General features: G+C 43.6%; 1 long non-coding RNA gene across 1 annotated transcript; it reads right to left on the minus strand.

Annotated features, from left to right (window-relative positions):
* Positions 1–1,587: 1,587 nt before the first annotated feature.
* On the minus strand, positions 1,588–14,481 carry LOC117504236. The gene is made up of 3 exons (XR_004558745.1): positions 14,471–14,481; positions 7,617–7,619; positions 1,588–1,690 (listed from the first exon to the last, which is right to left on the minus strand). It is a non-coding gene; the product is annotated as an uncharacterized LOC117504236 (long non-coding RNA).
* Between the last annotated feature and the right edge of the window lie 4,310 nt (positions 14,482–18,791).

The following is an 18,791-nucleotide window of genomic DNA, read 5'->3' on the forward strand; positions in this document are numbered from 1 at the left end:
CTCTCCAGCAGGCATTTTCCTCACCACAGTTGGCAATAAATCACACTTTTTCAGAAAAAGCTCAAGAGGTTAGACTGTTACAAATGCTAAATCTTTCATTTTACAGCAGTGCCTGTATACTGTAAAGTAGGCCAACTAGGCTATACATATGAGGGTCACACAGACTGTAAGTCCTTAGATCTTCATACAAAAATTCAATGTATCAAAGCAAAAGAGAGCTACAAATATCCAACTTGAATCAAAGCATAGCTAACTCATCACTTTAGCACTGAAGACTTCCTGCAGCTGTTTTATAATAAAACTTTTCATGAATTATTTTCACTTGAATGTTTTTAATATTTCTAGTTACATACGGATTAAATGTGTGTGAATTCATGAGAATTATGAGAACAGAAAGCTTTCAGTAGGTTCCATCGTTGTGTATTGCTCCTATGCTAGCATTTCCATGCTAGCACATGGTTGGTAACTTTAACCAACTATCGTCTGCAGATTATAGATAGCTGACGTTTTCCTCATATGTCTTGGAGATCATAATATTGCCACTTCATTTTATATTTTGTTGTAATTGCACACTGTAATTTAAGAAAAAGCAATATATAATCACTTTGATTCACAAAGTACAGCTGCTGAAGTGAATCAAAGTGTCTTTTGCATTTACTCAACAGCCTTTGAGAACATGTTAAATCCAAACTTTTTCAGTGATTCTGGACGATAACTAACAACTATATCAAATTTACTAATTACCTCCGCCAAGGAGGTCATGTTTTTGGTCACGTCCGTTTGTTTGTTTGTTGGTTGGTTTGTTAGCAGGATTACTCAAAAAATCCTCAATGGATTTCAATGAAATTTTTACCAGGGGTGTATCTTGGACTAACTTAGAAGTCATTAAATTTTGGTTATGATTTGGAACACTATCTGGATCCAGTCTTTTTTTTTTTTAAGGATTCTTTTTCTTTGCACGATAGGGCCAATTTCAACATTTTTGTATCTAACTTCATGAAGACGGGTCACAAAGGCTCAACAAAAATTAAGTTATGACACAACAATAATTTAGCATTTGTTTCTCCTCACTGAATAAACGTATTAAAAATAAAAAAACTTGTGTAGTTCATGCAGTTTCTCTATAAATACATTTGCTGAAGATCTAAGGGTTTAACCACTGAATCTGAAACATGATGGTAGATGCGTGAAATGACGTGGAATAAATCTCTTTGCCAAAGGGTATTTCATGTGACGTCAGTGACCCTATGGCCTTGGCGGAGGTTTGCGCTCTCCGAGTGCTTCTAGTTTCAAACTGAAATTATTTAGTAGGGGCTAGCACCCTAAAGTGTCATCTATGTATGCGGAATCAGCTAATGTGGCTATTCCACAGAGAGCCGTTACTTCCTGTTTAATCCCGATTAGCAAATTGTGGCACGTTTTGAAGCATCACAGTAACTTCTTGATCCACCTTTGTCAATCTTGAACAAACTTGCTATACAATGTAGTTACGGCCATCTTTGGCACCAGATTTGAAATCAGGATCCAATTTTTGAACTGTTTAAAAATTTCATCCCGATTCTCGAAATCATTGATCATACTTGGTAAATTCCAGGTATTCATAGTCATAACAGCTTCAATCATGTTTGAACCTCTTTAAACGGGGTATTCATAGTGACTACGGCTTGAAACTAGTTTGATCGTGCGCCATCTGCATAAAAATGTGATGATAAACCAGCTCTTGTTGCGGTTTCTGTTCACAGTTGAACACCATAAGCTTCTTTCTTTCATTTATGGGCAGGTTGCCAGGTCGGAAAAATACAGTCAATAAACAATTCCATAATATCTCCACGATCAGGCTAGAAAGATACATAAAGCATTTATTAATCAGTACATCATTTGCCCTTCAAGAGTAAGAGCGCCATTATGATGTCACAAAGATATCAAGAAATGATGTCATACTTGTCCAAAAAACTTTCTCTTTGATTCCTAAAATCAGCCAAACATGATCCAAGGCTTACTTAAAATCAGTTGTCATGACATGGCATTTAAGTGACATCATTTAAAAATCACAATGACATTGTTACAGACCATAAAAAAAAAAAAAAAAAAAACAGTTTCCTGGATATCTACAGTATTATGTGCCCATGCAACCCATATGGAAAAGAAATCTAAAAACTTACAAGAAGTTACATCAATTCCAGTAATAAATCTTTATGTTTGACGTGTTGTGCTTATAAGTCTCAGTTTGATATTACACATATCTACTGAGGATTCTGTATGTGGAATTACTGTCATATATATTGTTCTTTTAAGTTCCCAATTTATATAAGTTACATATTGTACACATTTACTAAGGATCTTATATCTGGTTTGACTGTCACATGCATTACTTACAAGTTCCAGATAGAACAGATACAAACTTTATAAAAAATTATGTATATCTTTTCCATATGGGAAGCCTTACTCCTCTAATGCCTTAATTTTGTTGTGGTTGTATCTATGTATACAGTTGAAGGTTGTAGGGCAACTAGACCAAAATAATAATGTAATAAAGTGTGTTTTCCATGAAAATTCAGTAAGGTATATCTTATATATTACATTCCAATTCTAAGGTGGAACTATGCCAGTATACAAAGGTATATCTAAATATCTAAAAAGGAAGAGTAAAATAGGAGAATAGAAAAGAGTAGAGTAGAGCCACTTAGGTGCCTGGTCTTGAGAACTAGGGATGGTAGGTTAAAAAGCTTTTTTATCCCATGGGAACTCTCCCTACCACCCAAGCAGCTCAAGAAAAAGGTATATATAATATAATAAGTAATAAGACATCAGAAGGATAAGACATCACAGGAGAAGATTGTTATCAAACACAAAGGAACCAACTATTATGTAAGCTATGATCAACGTTGCTAAGGCCGGCTAGATGTATGAATATTTCAAGATGAGAAGTTCACATTGTACTTTATTCAGATGAGCTTATTCATTGCCCACACGTTTCCTCTGGGCACTCATCAAGAGGAAATGAATGGACTTCTGCCGTCATGCTAATGGTGTTGCATGCGTGTGAAGATGGAGTTAGCCTTCGAGTCCATCAGGCGCCTGTTTTTGTTAGCATGGAGTGTTTAACAGATGCTTGTGGGAAGTGCAAATCTTGATTCTCGCGGTTGAAACGTGACAGCTGGGAGTCTGAAGAGCAGAGATATTGTTTAACAGCATTTGTGGAAGAGCTACAAACATGAAACACTTACATTTTTGTGCAGATGTGCGAACTGCTTAGCGCCCTTAAGAACATGCAAGAGATCTCACTTTGGTTTTTGGGGGTGGAAAGGGGAAACTACGGCACTGTGAAGCGATTCCTACAATAGTCTGTCACGGGCTTATCCCGCCACACGTTACGGGTTCCAAACCAATTCTCACCACACTTTTGGAGATGAATATGTATGAGATTTTTTTTCTCCTAAGGCTTATGACATGTACAAAGAAAAAAAAAAGTTGTGAAAATGATTTTCACATTGTCCTGACTGCCTGCTGATGTTATGAGTAAGTGTGGAAAGGCTCATTGCGAAATACTTTGGAAGGCAGTATTTTTTTTCCTTCAGTCAGCTGTGAATGTTATACTTCTGCCAAGAAAGGATTAGCATGTGTGCATAGAGAAGAATAAACGAGAGAAAACAGAGCGAGAAAATATAAATGGGAAAAGGGCAAGAATGAAACTAACATGCGAAAAGGAGGGAAACATGACAATAAAATAATTTTTAAAATAATGTTATTATAGTCATATTTAAATTTGTTTGACTGCAGTAAATGAGGCATAGGGAATATTACTTCAAGGAATTAAGCCTCATATATATATATATATATATATATATATATATATATACCTATCAACCTGTGTTGTATGGTTGTAGAATGTAGGCTTGCTATATATGCCCATGGTGAAAAAGAAGTCTGCAGGCTATAGAGCCTTTGTATATTGTGCTCCTGGGTGATTCTTAGACTACGGGCACTTTTATGTCCCTTGATCATATTTTATGAAAAAAAGAAAAAAGGGGAAATTTCACACTTTTATAGTTATCTTTACAATGAAAGTGTTTGAAGAAATTTGTCCTAGTAGTCTATGATGACTTTTTCACCTTTTTTCAGCATCATTATATGCAAATATTGCCGTTTTGTGCTTGTCCCACACCCAGACTTATGATCTTCAATGATAAAAATGAATAGTAAACAAACGTTTTTTCTAATGTTTTAAAATATCTCTGAATAAAATATCAGTAAAATAATCAAAACATAATTGGGGTATTCAATGTCATACAACTGTTGTGATTTTTTTAAACAAAATGTAGTTGTCCCACACTATTGCCGTAATTTCCACCACAACAATAATGTCCCTTTAAAAAGTTTGTATGAAAGATTGTGTGGGTAGTTTCTATGGAGATAAACAGTAACATCAGAGCACATGTATATAGCGCCAAATCACAACAAACAGTTGCCCCAAGGCACTTTATATTGTAAGGCAATGGTGTGGTGGAAATTACACTTACAAGGCCAATAGTGCCCATAGTTAAAGAATCACCCTCCTATGTTCTGGAAGTTTGCCTGCAGATATTAAAAGTTCTACCGCAACACTATTAAAATCAAAATTAGTCATCCCTAGGCACTATTCAAGAGTAAGTTCTACAATTCACTCACCACCTATGCAAGCACATTGCCGACTGTGGTCCGGAAAAACTCCCTCAGGCTGTTATTATTATTATTACTTTTTTTTTGTCTCTTGATTACAGGAAGAAACCTCAAGCAGACCAGACTCAATGGGGTGGCCATCTGCTTGGGCCACAGTAACAAATGCAACAAAAACAGAATCTCTCAGAACATGCAGTGAAAATAAAGTTTAAGTTTCGAAGTATGTTATCAAGTATGATATGTATGGTTTTTGTTTTTTAATTTCAGAAGTATACTATATATATATATATATATATATATATATATATATATATATATATATATATATATATATATATATATACACACAGGGTCAATTTATTCTCATTTAAAACGTAGATAAATTTGATTGCATGTTTCTGTTTAGTATCAATGCATTCATTCATCTTATTCTTAACATTACCCTAAATCCTTTCCTTCATATCAGATTGTTTTTAACCTAGTTTTGTTATATAGTTCTTGCAATTATAACAACACCAACTTTAAATGAATTGTCTAAGATGTTGGGTACCAACACCTTATCACTATGGTGGAAGAAATAACCAGATGGCTGTCAGGGCAACCGATTCCCCAACAGGTTAATGGTTTTGCAGTAACATGAATGATTCATGAACTCATTCTTATACTTCCAGCACAAATTATCTCCTATGTCCAAGCTGCAGTCCAGTCATATCTTTGTAAAAGGTTGCATTTATTTAACATTGAACTTCACGGCTATTATCAATTTGCTGATTATGAACGAATACTTAAAATCTCAGTCATCCTCATAGAAATACCGCTACACTAGATTTCCTCAGTACCTAAAACATACTACTACCAATCATTGGTCACCGTGCATTTATTTGTTTGTTAATTTCTTCAACTTCATAACATTGTTTATATATCCCTGCTTGTTTTGTATGAAGGTCATGTTGAAACGTTTTGCACAATAAACATATGTTGTAAGGTATTTCAAAGACGTTTTGTGTTGAGTTTGTGTCATACTAAATTTTTACACATTTTTGACACTTTTTTCTGCAGGCAAATATCAGTTTCATATATCGGCAATAACAGTATCGGCCCTGAAAAAGCCATATCGGTCGACCCTTACCATGTACATATGAAGGGCTCATTCTAAGCTTATGAAAACCCATTGGCCACCGCACATTTATTTGCTTGTTAATTTCTTCAACTTAATAGTATTGCTTATATCTCCCTGCCTGTTTTGTGCGAAGTTCATGTTGATACATTTTGCAAATTAAACATATGTTGTAAGGTATTTCAAAGACATTTTGTGTTGACTTTGTGTTATACTAAAATTTGACACCTTTTCTGCAGGCAAATATCAGTTTCATATATTGGTAATCACGGTATCGGCCCTGAAAAAGCCATATCAGTCGACCCCTACCATGTACATATGAAGGGCTCATTCTAAGCTTATGAAAATCCATTGGCCACCACACATTTATTTGCTTGTTAATTTCTTCAACTTCATAGTATTGCTTATATCTCCCTGCCTGTTTTGTGCAAAGTTCATGTTGATACATTTTCCAAATTAAACATATGTTGTAAGGTATTTCAAAGACATTTTGTGTTGACTTTGTGTAATACTAAAATTTGACACCTTTTTTTTTTTTTTACACTTTTTTCTGCAGGCAAATATCAGTTTCATATATCGGTATCGGTATCGGCCCTGACAAATTCTTATCAGTTGACCCCTACATGTACATATGAAGGGCTCATTCTAAGCTTATGAAAACACATTGATTAATTTTTGAAGGTAATTATACAGGAATGAACAGATTGTTATGAATGCTCCATTCCTTTTCTGCTCAAAACATCCATAAATCCATTTTTCTCACTGTTTCTATCCACATGTGAAAAAAAAAAGCTGATTTCACAATATCTTTATGACTTCCTCTGTACCTCAACCAATCTGATCTGAGACACACAAAGCACTCATGAGTTGTGAATTGACTTTGGTAGCTTTTTTTTCCAGTCACAAGCAACACATGCTCTGACAGAATGACCATAACAGTTCTTGCCCTCTCTTTCCCTTTCTCACCCCCCCCCCAACCCCCACCATGTGTGCACGATCGTCCGGTATGGCAGGAATGTCACAGTGTGGATACAGACACATCGGCCATCATGGCGACCACACATTCTCAAATTTGACACTCAGTTGGCAAATGGATTATTAGACACTGGGACACCACACGGACCTATAAGAACTTCACAAGGAGCTACGCAGGAACACTTCCTCCCACCCATTAACAATTCACAAACACCCCCGATCCCAGCAGCTACATCCTCTGATAACAATCTCATTCTCTGTGTTAGATTGTTAACTGTTACACCACAGACGCACAACACCTGAAGCAAGCCATCAGACAGGGGTCAAGGGTCAGAGGCTGAAGTTACATCATCAAAGTGAGAATCTCCAACCAACATGATAAGAAAAAGGTCTTGTGTAAAGACTATTTTAGATGGTACTTGATGCTGTTCACCCAGAATTCATTCAAAGAATCCCCCCCGAGGTGATCGAAGATTCTCTCAATTCACTTGTCTCGTCCACCTGAAGACTGACAGCATGTCTTTATTTCAGCTCTTTATAAATACACGGGATTGTCCCTCCAGGTACGGCTGCATTTTGGTGTTATTGAGAAGGCATTGGAATCAAAAAGAAACTGGAAAGGGAAGTGAAATTGTTGAGCTGGTTTGCTTGCGATGAGAGATTTAAAGCAAATGATCAAAGATTTAGAAATTGTGAAAAAAAAAGATAAATTTCAGCAAAATATACAAGTAAATTGCCCACAAGGGCAAGGGATGCAATTTTAAGTTGATTTTTGTCTGTCAGTCCATCTTATTTTTGCCAAAGTTAACTTCTCAAATGGACAAACAGCTGAGATCTTGCAGCACATTTGAGCAGCTTTTGTCACCATCTAGTGGCTGATGTGAGCATTTCAGGGCTTCTGTACATTTCCTAATTGAAACCCAAAATTCAGTAAAAAGAGACATTTATAAATGGCAGCAATGCATGATTTCTTGGCAGGCAGATCTTTGACTTCCAGTATTAATGTATAAGAATTTAGATTTTGAGAGGTTTATGGGACTTGAGTTTTAGGAAGCGAAAGATTTTGCCATGAATAACTAAGGAAGGCAATTTCATGAGCTTCCAGGAACAAAAAGAACAAGATATGGATTGGGTAATGAGGACTTCTTTAGATAGCTAGATTTTAGACAACTTTTTTTAAGGGAAATAAAAAGTCTTCAAACTTCAATTGATTTTAAAGAAATAAAAAGGGAAAAAAAATCAAAGAAATTGCAGTGCTATATAAAATGTCGGAGAATGTACATCTTCATCAACTTCTGACATGCAAACAAAATGGGCAAATGGAATGAAAATTGAAATACTAACAACAGATGAATGGTTGAATATATGGGAAACTCAACATACAGCAAATTTGAGGATATGGAAGGAATATGGATGGAAAAATCTGACTCACTTCTATAATAAAAAGCAAACAAACTCATTCACACCTTCTATGGTGGAGGATGTGTGGGAATAAGGAGGCACACAATTTTGGAATGGAAAAAAAAAAAAAAAAATATTGTTATTATTATTGTTTGAGTTAATAGCATGTTAAAAAGGAATAGTTTGCACCAACTGTCATGTTATGGGGTAACATATGTCATATGTCATAGAATCCAATGGACGTCGACCTTGTTTGACCTTTACTTTGGAGACCAAGCATTCAACACTGTCAAAACTATTCCATTTATTAATCCTTTTATTTCAACACTTCACTTTTTTTTTTTTTTTTACCAAAATTAGAGCAACTTAACTTATGACCCCTGTACAAACTGAAACTGACCTTTGACACAATTTTTGCCATTTTTACCCCATAACTCCAAAACATTCAGTCATAGATAGTCAAAACTATACCTTTTTGGAATCGTTATGATCAGACAAATAATGTGGTATAGTTTTCAACATGATTGGAGCATTTTTAAATTTTGTAATTCTTTATTGACCCCTGTAGCTCATTGGAGGTCAGCTTCAGGATGGCTCCATATCTGAAAATAAACATTAGTTAATTTAGAATATGTGTGCCAAATTCTATGCTTTTATCACAAAATAAACAATTGTTTTGCTGTGCCGCCCCACTATATTTGGGTTGATGTCTGTGATTGATGTCTATGATGTCTATGGTTGATGATGACTATATTTGGGTTGATGATTCAAGAGCCACTTTAATAACACAACTGCCCGAAATGAAGAGCAATCAAGTAGGGTGGGAGAGAGATAGCAAGCCAAAGAGCTAAACTAAAAATAGAGAGCATGGCAGCGTCAGAGGCAACACAAAAAGAGAAAACGAAGGCAAACCGTACGGCAAAAAGCATTAAATGAATTCATAAAGGCAGTTGCAAAGTACAATAGAATAATTAACTGATTGAAGCCACATTTTGTCATTTAGTCAAGACCACTAAAATGTTTATCATTCAATCCTGGTTTTATGGCTTTGTCTAATATTGCACTGCATATTTCCTAATTGCCCTTCTGCTTTTCAGTGTCACACGACTTAATGGTTTTCACATCAGACACATTCCTTTAAACAATCGGTGCATCAGTTCTGCTGCTGCGATCCCATTTGTGGTGCATTAGTTACAAAATTTAGTGAAATAATTAAGCTGCCTTAATCTAGCTTCCGGATGTTATTTTATGAACGCAACAGCAAGCTATTTGCTTACAATGAAGGTCAACAAAGCGAGCTACATGCTAACTAGCCATGTTAGCTAGCTTGTTGAGCCATCTTACTAACTGAGCTAAGCCAGCTTTCTAGATCTTTTGCCTTCCCAAACAATGCAATCATGTCTTCTCTAGTATTGATGGTTTTGGGGGCATTTAGTTTACTTTGACAGGGTAGGATTTTATAACAGTATGTTACATGAATAGCTAATACATAGCTTTTCTGCACCATGTTGTCTGAAAAGGTCACAAGACAGATAAAGAGATTGATGTCAACAATTCAAATTTCATGAAAATGTTGGCGCCAACTAATGAAGCAATTATTTTATCTTTTTGGGTAAATCTGGTTTGTGGCAAGTGCAACTAAATTAAAATTCAGAGCCAAAATACTAGTCTGACAGACCTCTATGGTACAGAGTGCTACAACGTTTGGATTTTTGCAGTACTTAACATTCAGCGGGAGCAGGAAGAAGAATATAGTCCTGCACAGGGTGTTGGGAAGGTGTCGTAACACGGACCCACAACAGGGGGCGCTAATGAACGGACAATGGATAAGGGAAGGAGTAACAATTTAATGTTGCACAAGAACACAACGTAAAATAAACAAAGGTACTGCCAATCACACACAAGAGGATTGCGGGCAGGCTCGAAGATAGGAGACCTCAGATGAACGAAGAGCCGGGACCCACACCGCTTCTACCACCAACGGCCTGAAGAACACTGAAGCCGCCAAGCCCCGAGTCCCCAGGTGGTCTCTGTCCTCCGTTGTCGGCCCTGGTACTGCTGGCAGAAAAAACAGAAGGTAGTGAGTGTGAACCCTCACACCCAGCAACCTTGATTATTGATTCTTGTGGAGGGAGAGCCTCCACCTCCAATCATACACACGTGCAGCTCCGAAAATCCAGTCAAGGAAATACCACCAGGAAAAAACAGCTGCAAAACAGATCAGATTATTATTTGACGTATAAGTCAGCAGAGAGATTACCTTGTATCGTAGGAGATTTCTCGGCGAGGAGGTGGAGTCGCCACCCGGCCTTTATGGTGATGGTGATGATGAGATGATGAGTGACAGCTGGTGTTGAGGATGATTGACGGCTGTCACTCCCAGTGGTTCTGGCGCCCTCTTGTGCTTGAAGCCCGCACTCCAAGCAGGGCGCCATCCGGTGGTGGTGAGCCAGCAGTACCTCCTCTTCAGCGGCCCACACAACAGGACCCCCCCCTCAACGGGCGCCTCCTGGCGCCCGACCAGGCTTGTCTGGGTGTCGGTGGTAGAAATCGACCAAAAGGGCCGGGTCCAGGATGAAGCTCCTCTTCACCCAGGAGCGTTCCTCGGGTCCGTAACCCTCCCAGTCCACCAGGTACTGAAAGCCCCGACCCATCCGACGGACGTCCAGGAGCCGACGAACGGTCCATGCCGGCTCCCCGTCGATGATCCGGGCAGGAGGTGGGTCGGGTCCGGGGGAGCAGAGCGGTGAGGTGTGGTATGGCTTGAGTTTGGAAACATGAAAAACCGGATGGATCCGCAGTGAAGCCGGGAGAGTTAGCTTCACTGCGGCCGGACTGAGGATCTTGGCGATGGGGAACGGCCCGATGAAGCGGTCCTTGAGTTTGTGGGAGGTCACCTGGAGCGGGATATCTTTGGTGGATAGCCACACCTCCTGCCCTGGTTGGTATGTAGGGGCCGGGGAACGCCGGCGGTCTGCATGGGCCTTGGCCCTCGTCCGGGCCTGCAACAGGGCAGAGCGGGCGGCCCGCCACACCCGGCGGCACCTCCGCAGGTGGGCCTGGACCGAGGGTACCCCGACCTCTCCCTCCACCAGTGGGAACAACGGGGGCTGGTAGCCCAGACACGCTTCAAAGGGGGAGAGGCCGGTGGCAGAGGATACTTGGCTGTTGTGAGCGTACTCGATCCAGGCCAGATGGTTACTCCAGGCCGCCGGGTGAGCGGAGGTGACACAACGAAGAGCCTGTTCAAGTTCCTGGTTCGCCCGCTCTGCCTGGCCGTTCGTCTGTGGGTGGTACCCGGACGAGAGACGCACGGTGGCCCCCAGTTCCTTACAAAAACTCCTCCAGACCTGCGAGGAAAACTGGGGACCACGATCCGAGACGATGTCCGACGGTATCCCATGCAGACGCACGACGTGGTGAACCAGGAGGTCTGCCGTCTCCTGGGCCGTTGGGAGCTTCGGGAGGGCCACGAAGTGGGCCGCCTTGGAGAACCGGTCCACTATCGTCAGTATGGCGGTGTTGCCCTGGGACGGCGGGAGGCCCGTGACGAAGTCCAGACCGATGTGGGACCAGGGGCGATGAGGCACAGGCAGGGGTTGGAGGAGACCCCTGGTCTTGCGATGGTCCGCCTTGCCCCTGGCACAGGTGGTGCAGGCCTGGACGTAGTCCCGGACGTCGGCTTCCAGTGACGCCCACCAGAAGCGCTGCTGGACTACTGCCACGGTCCTACGCACTCCAGGATGACAGGAGAGCTTGGATCCGTGGCAGAAGTCCAAGACGGCAGCCCTAGCCTCTGGTGGAACGTAGAGTCTATTCTTCGGACCGTTTCCCGGGTCCGGGTTCTTAGTCTGGGCCTCCCGGACGATCTCCTCCACGTCCCAGGTGAGGGTAGCCACGACAGTGGACTCGGGAAGGATGGTGTCGATGGGGTCCGACAACCCGACCTTGGCTTCCTCTTCGTGCACCCGGGACAATGCATCAGATCGTTGATTTTTGGTCCCGGGGCGGTAGGTGATCCGGAAGTCAAAGCGTGCGAAGAACAGGGACCAGCGGGCTTGCCTGGGGTTCAGCCGCTTGGCGGTCCGGATGTACTCCAGGTTCCGGTGGTCCGTAAAAACCGTGAAAGGCCCCGTAGCCCCCTCCAACAGGTGTCTCCACTCTTCTAGAGCCTCCTTCACCGCGAGGAGTTCTCGATTGCCCACGTCATAGTTCCGTTCAGCGGGGGTCAACCTGCGGGAAAAGTAGGCACAAGGATGGAGAACCTTATCGGACTCCCCGCTCTGGGACAGCACGGCTCCTATTCCTGAGTCTGAGGCGTCCACCTCTACTACAAACTGGCGAGTAGGATCAGGCTGCACCAGAACTGGAGCAGATGAAAACCGGCGTTTCAACTCCCTAAACGCGGCCTCGCACCGGTCCGACCAGGTGAAGGGGACTTTGGTGGAGGTCAGGGCGGTCAGGGGGCTAACGACCTGACTGTAACCCTTAATGAACCTCCTGTAGAAGTTTGCGAAGCCGAGGAACTGTTGCAGCTTCCTACGGCTCGTTGGTTGGGGCCAATCCCTCACCGCCGCAACCTTGGCCGGATCCGGGGCGACGGAGTTGGAGGAGATGATAAACCCCAAGAAGGACAGAGACGTGCGGTGAAACTCACACTTCTCGCCCTTCACAAACAGCCGGTTTTCTAACAACCGCTGTAGGACCTGACGTACATGCCGGACATGGGTCTCAGGATCCGGGGAAAAGATGAGTATATCATCCAGATACACGAAGACAAACCGGTGCAGGAAGTCCCGCAGGACGTCATTAACCAAGGCTTGGAACGTCGCGGGGGCGTTAGTGAGACCGAACGGCATGACCAGGTACTCAAAATGACCCAACGGGGTGTTAAATGCCGTCTTCCATTCATCTCCCTTCCGGATCCGAACTAGATGGTACGCATTCCTAAGATCGAGTTTGGTGAATATTTTGGCTCCATGCAGGGGTGTGAACACCGAATCCAAGAGGGGCAATGGGTATCGATTGCGAACCGTGATCTCGTTCAATCCCCTGTAATCGATGCATGGACGAAGTCCGCCGTCTTTCTTGCCCACAAAAAAGAAACCAGCACCCATCGGGGAGGTGGAGTTCCGGATCAACCCGGCGGCCAAGGAGTCCCGGATGTAGGTTTCCATTGATTCGCGTTCCGGACGTGAGAGATTGTACAGCCTACTGGACGGGAACTCACTGCCCGGAACCAAATCGATGGCACAATCGTACGGTCGGTGTGGTGGAAGGGCGAGCGCCAGATCTTTGCTGAAGACGTCAGCCAGATCATGGTACTCCCCTGGCACCGCCGTCAGATTGGGAGGGGTTTTAACCTCCTCCTTAGCCGTCATTCCGGGGGGAACCGAGGATCCTAAACACTCCCGGTGGCAGGTTTCGCTCCACTGCACCACGACCCCAGACGGCCAATCAATCCGGGGATTGTGCTTCACCATCCAAGGAAAACCCAAAATCACTCGGGAGGTAGAAGATGTCACGTAAAACACTATCTCCTCCCGGTGATTCCCAGACACAACCAGGGTCACAGGCTGGGTCCGGTGTGTGATTAGCGGGAGTAGAGTGCCATCTAGTGCCCGTACCTTCAAGGGCGAAGGCAGAGCCACTAGGGGGAGCCCCACTTCCTTTGCCCATCTGCTATCCAACAGATTCCCTTCGGACCCCGTGTCCACCAGTGCTGGGGCGTGAAGGGTTAAATCCCCACTCAGGATTACCACTGGGATTCGTGCTGATTTGCGGGAACTTCCCGTGCACATGTTATGGCCCACCCTTAGCCCAGTGTCTAAGGACGGGCGTTGGTGTTTGACCGTTTGGGGCAGTCTTTTTAACAGGTGCTCACATGAGCCACAGTAAAAACATTCCCCGCGGGCCAGTCTCCTTTGTTTAATATCTGATCTCACTTTAGCCCTGCTCGTGTCCATAGCTTCGTCAGCAGGGGGAGCTGTTGCCACACGGAGCCCACCGGCAATGGAGCGTGAGGACGACGTCACCCCGTCAGACCCGGAAGAGAGAGGGACGGCTTGTGCCCGGCCACGCCCCCCGGCCTGCTCCCGACGGTGTTCATTCAAACGGTTGTCTAAGCGTATAACCAGAGTGACAAGCCCGTCGAAAGTCTGCGGTTCGTCCTTAGCCAGTAAATGCTCCTTCAGTACTGGAGACAGTCCGCTTATGAAGGCGGCGCGGAGCGCGACGTCATTCCAACCCGACCTCGCAGCCGCGATGCGGAAGTCGACAGCGTAATCGGCCGCGCTCCGACGCCCCTGTCTCAGTGACAGCAGCACGGTCGAGGCGGTCTCGCCTCTGTTGGGATGATCAAACACCTGTTTGAATTCCCGTATAAACCCAGCGTATGACGTCAGAAGCCATGACTGCTGTTCCCAGAGCGCTGTAGCCCAAGCGCGTGCCTCACCTCGAAGCAGATTAATTACATAAGCCACCCGGGTGGCGTCTGCCGCGTACATGACTGGACGCTGTGCAAAAACGAGCGAACACTGCATCAAGAAGTCTGCGCACGTCTCCACACAGCCTCCGTACGGTTCAGGAGGACTTATGTAAGCTTCAGGGGACGGTGGGGGGGGTAGTTGAACGGCCAGTGGAACATCTACATTAGGCCCCGGACCAGCAGGAGGAGACACTGCAGCGACGCTTGACTCGCGTGCTTCCACTCTGGCGGTGAGAGCCTCCATCCTCTGATTGAGGCTTGCATTTTGCTCAGTTACCAGCTGTAACTGAGCAGTGAAAGCGGTAAGGATTTGCTGCAGATCACTTACCACGCCTCCTGCTGACGCCTGCGCTCCCTGTTCTCCCATTGGCTGTTCAAGCTGTGGTTGACGCCCCTCGGGATCCATGACGAATGGCCGAGAAATCCTGTTGGGAAGGTGTCGTAACACGGACCCACAACAGGGGGCGCTAATGAACGGACAATGGATAAGGGAAGGAGTAACAATTTAATGTTGCACAAGAACACAACGTAAAATAAACAAAGGTACTGCCAATCACACACAAGAGGATTGCGGGCAGGCTCGAAGATAGGAGACCTCAGATGAACGAAGAGCCGGGACCCACACCGCTTCTACCACCAACGGCCTGAAGAACACTGAAGCCGCCAAGCCCCGAGTCCCCAGGTGGTCTCTGTCCTCCGTTGTCGGCCCTGGTACTGCTGGCAGAAAAAACAGAAGGTAGTGAGTGTGAATCCTCACACCCAGCAACCTTGATTATTGATTCTTGTGGAGGGAGAGCCTCCACCTCCAATCATACACACGTGCAGCTCCGAAAATCCAGTCAAGGAAATACCACCAGGAAAAAACAGCTGCAAAACAGATCAGATTATTATTTGACGTATAAGTCAGCAGAGAGATTACCTTGTATCGTAGGAGATTTCTCGGCGAGGAGGTGGAGTCGCCACCCGGCCTTTATGGTGATGGTGATGATGAGATGATGAGTGACAGCTGGTGTTGAGGATGATTGACGGCTGTCACTCCCAGTGGTTCTGGCGCCCTCTTGTGCTTGAAGCCCGCACTCCAAGCAGGGCGCCATCCGGTGGTGGTGAGCCAGCAGTACCTCCTCTTCAGCGGCCCACACAACACAGGGCTCTATTATGAAGTACTATATGTAGTATTTTCCCCATGTACTTAAGGTATGGAACAAAATTGCCTCATAACTATGTTCTGAAATATGATTTTTGTGTTTAAAAAACAACAGCAACACCACACACTTAAGAATTTTGTGCAATTGAATGAGTGGAACAAGTAAAAAAAAAAAAAAAAGGACAGGGAGTCGCAAAAAGGTATGGAAACAAATACAACCTTGGGGCAGACATCTATCAGGGCAGCAACTGATTAACAGCATCACCAAGAATCTCTCCCACTTTCAACAAATCAACCCCCCCAACAGCTGTCCTGAAAACAGACAGGCGAGCCACAACCAGTCTGCTGTGTGGAACAATTCCACAGTGTTGCAAACAGACAGAAACACCGTCCAAAAAAGGAGTAGCAAAGGTTAACAACTGTAAAGACACTCTGACGGAGGTCAAACAGATAACACCGTGTACAGGCTTACACTTCTATTGATGACGAATGAGAGAACGCAAGCACAAGGTCACGCACGTCAACTACCAACTCCAGACAGATTTACAATACGGTACCATACTGTTTGTATTTCTGAATGACCGAAGTCAAGGACACATTCAGTCGATTGGAAATGTTCATGTATCCATCCCCTGGTTTGTCTGAAGAAAACTGACTGCAAAAGTGATAAAGTGTAGTACCAATAACTAGATACCCAAGGGGATGAAGACAATAAAGGCTATGGTGGTCTAACATTTGATCCCAATGATCTTGACCTTCACCCAAATGATTGACCTGTGACTCACCTCTGGATTACACCCAAATGTGTGCCACATTTAGTCCAAATTCCTTGACCTTCACCAAAAATTCTTTGAGTGCAGTTTTGGGGTCAACCTTCATTGACACACCAAGTTTGGCAGAAATCAGCATAAGAACCTGGGAGGATGACACAACAAACAACTAGCAATTATGAACTTGGCCTTGCCTGGGCAATTCCAGAAACCCATTTCTATATGTCCATCAATTGTGGTGTAAACTGGTGTTAAGATAATCCTTAAATGTTGGCATTTGACCTAATGATATCAACCCCCATGATTGATCTTTGGTGAATCTGATTACATCTGGGCAACACTAGAACCCACTTACATATATGGGCCAAGTTTGTTGGATATCGGTGTCAACAATATAGATTTTTACCTTTGACTCCTATGACATTGACCTATGTGGAAATTAAGTCTTTAAGAACCACTCTGGGGTAGACCTTCATCCCCAAACCAACATACTTTCAGGAGATGGATGGGACACTGGTCTGCCTAGGTTGTTGCTAATCACTACCTAGGTCAGTAGGATGGAGGATACGCTCCAACAGTTGAACTGACAAGGTCAAAAAGTGTCAAAACTGTGTCAAAACAAAAAGATTCCCATGAACTCCTGCCATTTACATATTCTTGGTGCTTTTATCCAGCGTGAATTAATGCAAGTTCAGCAACAGTGTGAGCTTCATTTGCCAGATCAAGGAACAGTTGTCGCTCATCGACAGACAGAATTACAGGCGAATACGAGAGTTTAGAGAGAAGAACCTGCTTCAATCTACCTTTCTATTCTTTACCTTTGATGGAGTGAAAGTGATGTCAAACACAAGGGAGTGAGACCAAAAAAAAGCAGAGGCGCACAAAACCACAGCCATGTTGAAGTGATCAGATAAAGCAGCAGACATTGTTTCAATCAGCGACAGGAGACCACGTGAGAGGGGCTGCTGGTGATCCGATCTGCCAAGAGATGTTTGTCTCAAGGCCGAGTACAAAGAAATTCTAACAAACTCTGCAGAGTTGAACACACAGAGAGATGCACAAAATTACCCTTGTCGGTCGGCGGATTTGATGGAGAACTTGCAGATTTCGGGGCACTTAGCCTTGGCAGCCGAACAGACGGCTTGGCGCATCTGTTTGTGAGATCGAAAACAATCGGGAAGAGGTGACGAGCAAAAAACTAAATGAAAGATGCACACAATCATGTGATCTCACAGCTGGAACTTTACACAAAGACAAGGGATGTGCCTCTAGCAAACTCTTTCAGGTCCTACACCGAGATTTCATTAAAGGTGTCATCTGCTGTTACATCTCCAACACGCACCACATGGAGGCAGTTGCACAGAAAGCACGACATCCGGCAGATACCGCCAAATGCTCTTTGCCGCTTTGGGTTTCCGTTACTATGACACGGCGATAAAAGAAAAGATTTAATCCAGAAATTTGGGGTTTAACTCAGCATCCATGGCTACAGTTTACTGTTGCATAGAGCCACTACAAAGAGTCTTTTAACAAGGACTCCATTCTCCACTGGGGGGTAAATCTGAGGGTGTAGGGGGTTCTTTTCAGCTGGACCATAGTCGATTTATTCTTGTAGATTGGTTCATTTGCAGAGGTGTGCACATGAATTTGGCCTACAGTGTGGACCAAGTCGATGGACGAGGATCCACCTTCAAAGGTTTGACCCTTTCTAAGTAGACTGTTAGTGATGACAGAAACAGAACAAACAGCTCAAATATCTGGGCCAAACAGGCATTCTTCACATTGAATAATGGCCGGCATAGTTTGATAAGAAGAGCTCGATTCTTCAGTCAAGACAGAAAATTACAGCGATGCCCTTGGGGAAGGTCCTTAATTGCCAATTTGTTCTCAATGTGCAGTTGAGCGCCTTGGATGGCATCAGATCAGAAAGTGAATTTTTGAATTTATCATTTTAAAAGAAAATGTATAATGAATCCTGATTGACATGGCATACAGACTTCATGGAAATTTGGTTATAAAAACCTTGTAATACTTGTGATATTATCACCTCAGGTTAGAAAATACCTCAAGACGCTGCTGTAGCATAAACAGGTCAGGTAGCATGCACTGTTGTTGTATCCACTATACTACAGAACCACCCTAGGTCATGGAGGCAACCACCAAGGCAGACAACCGGTGCATCTCCACCTCTCGAAAGTACCCATCTATCTGCCACAGCCAAGTGAAATGTGGGCGTTC

Source organism: Thalassophryne amazonica, chromosome 22 (assembly GCF_902500255.1).
Source record: "Thalassophryne amazonica chromosome 22, fThaAma1.1, whole genome shotgun sequence".
Taxonomy (NCBI): Eukaryota; Metazoa; Chordata; class Actinopteri; order Batrachoidiformes; family Batrachoididae; genus Thalassophryne; species Thalassophryne amazonica.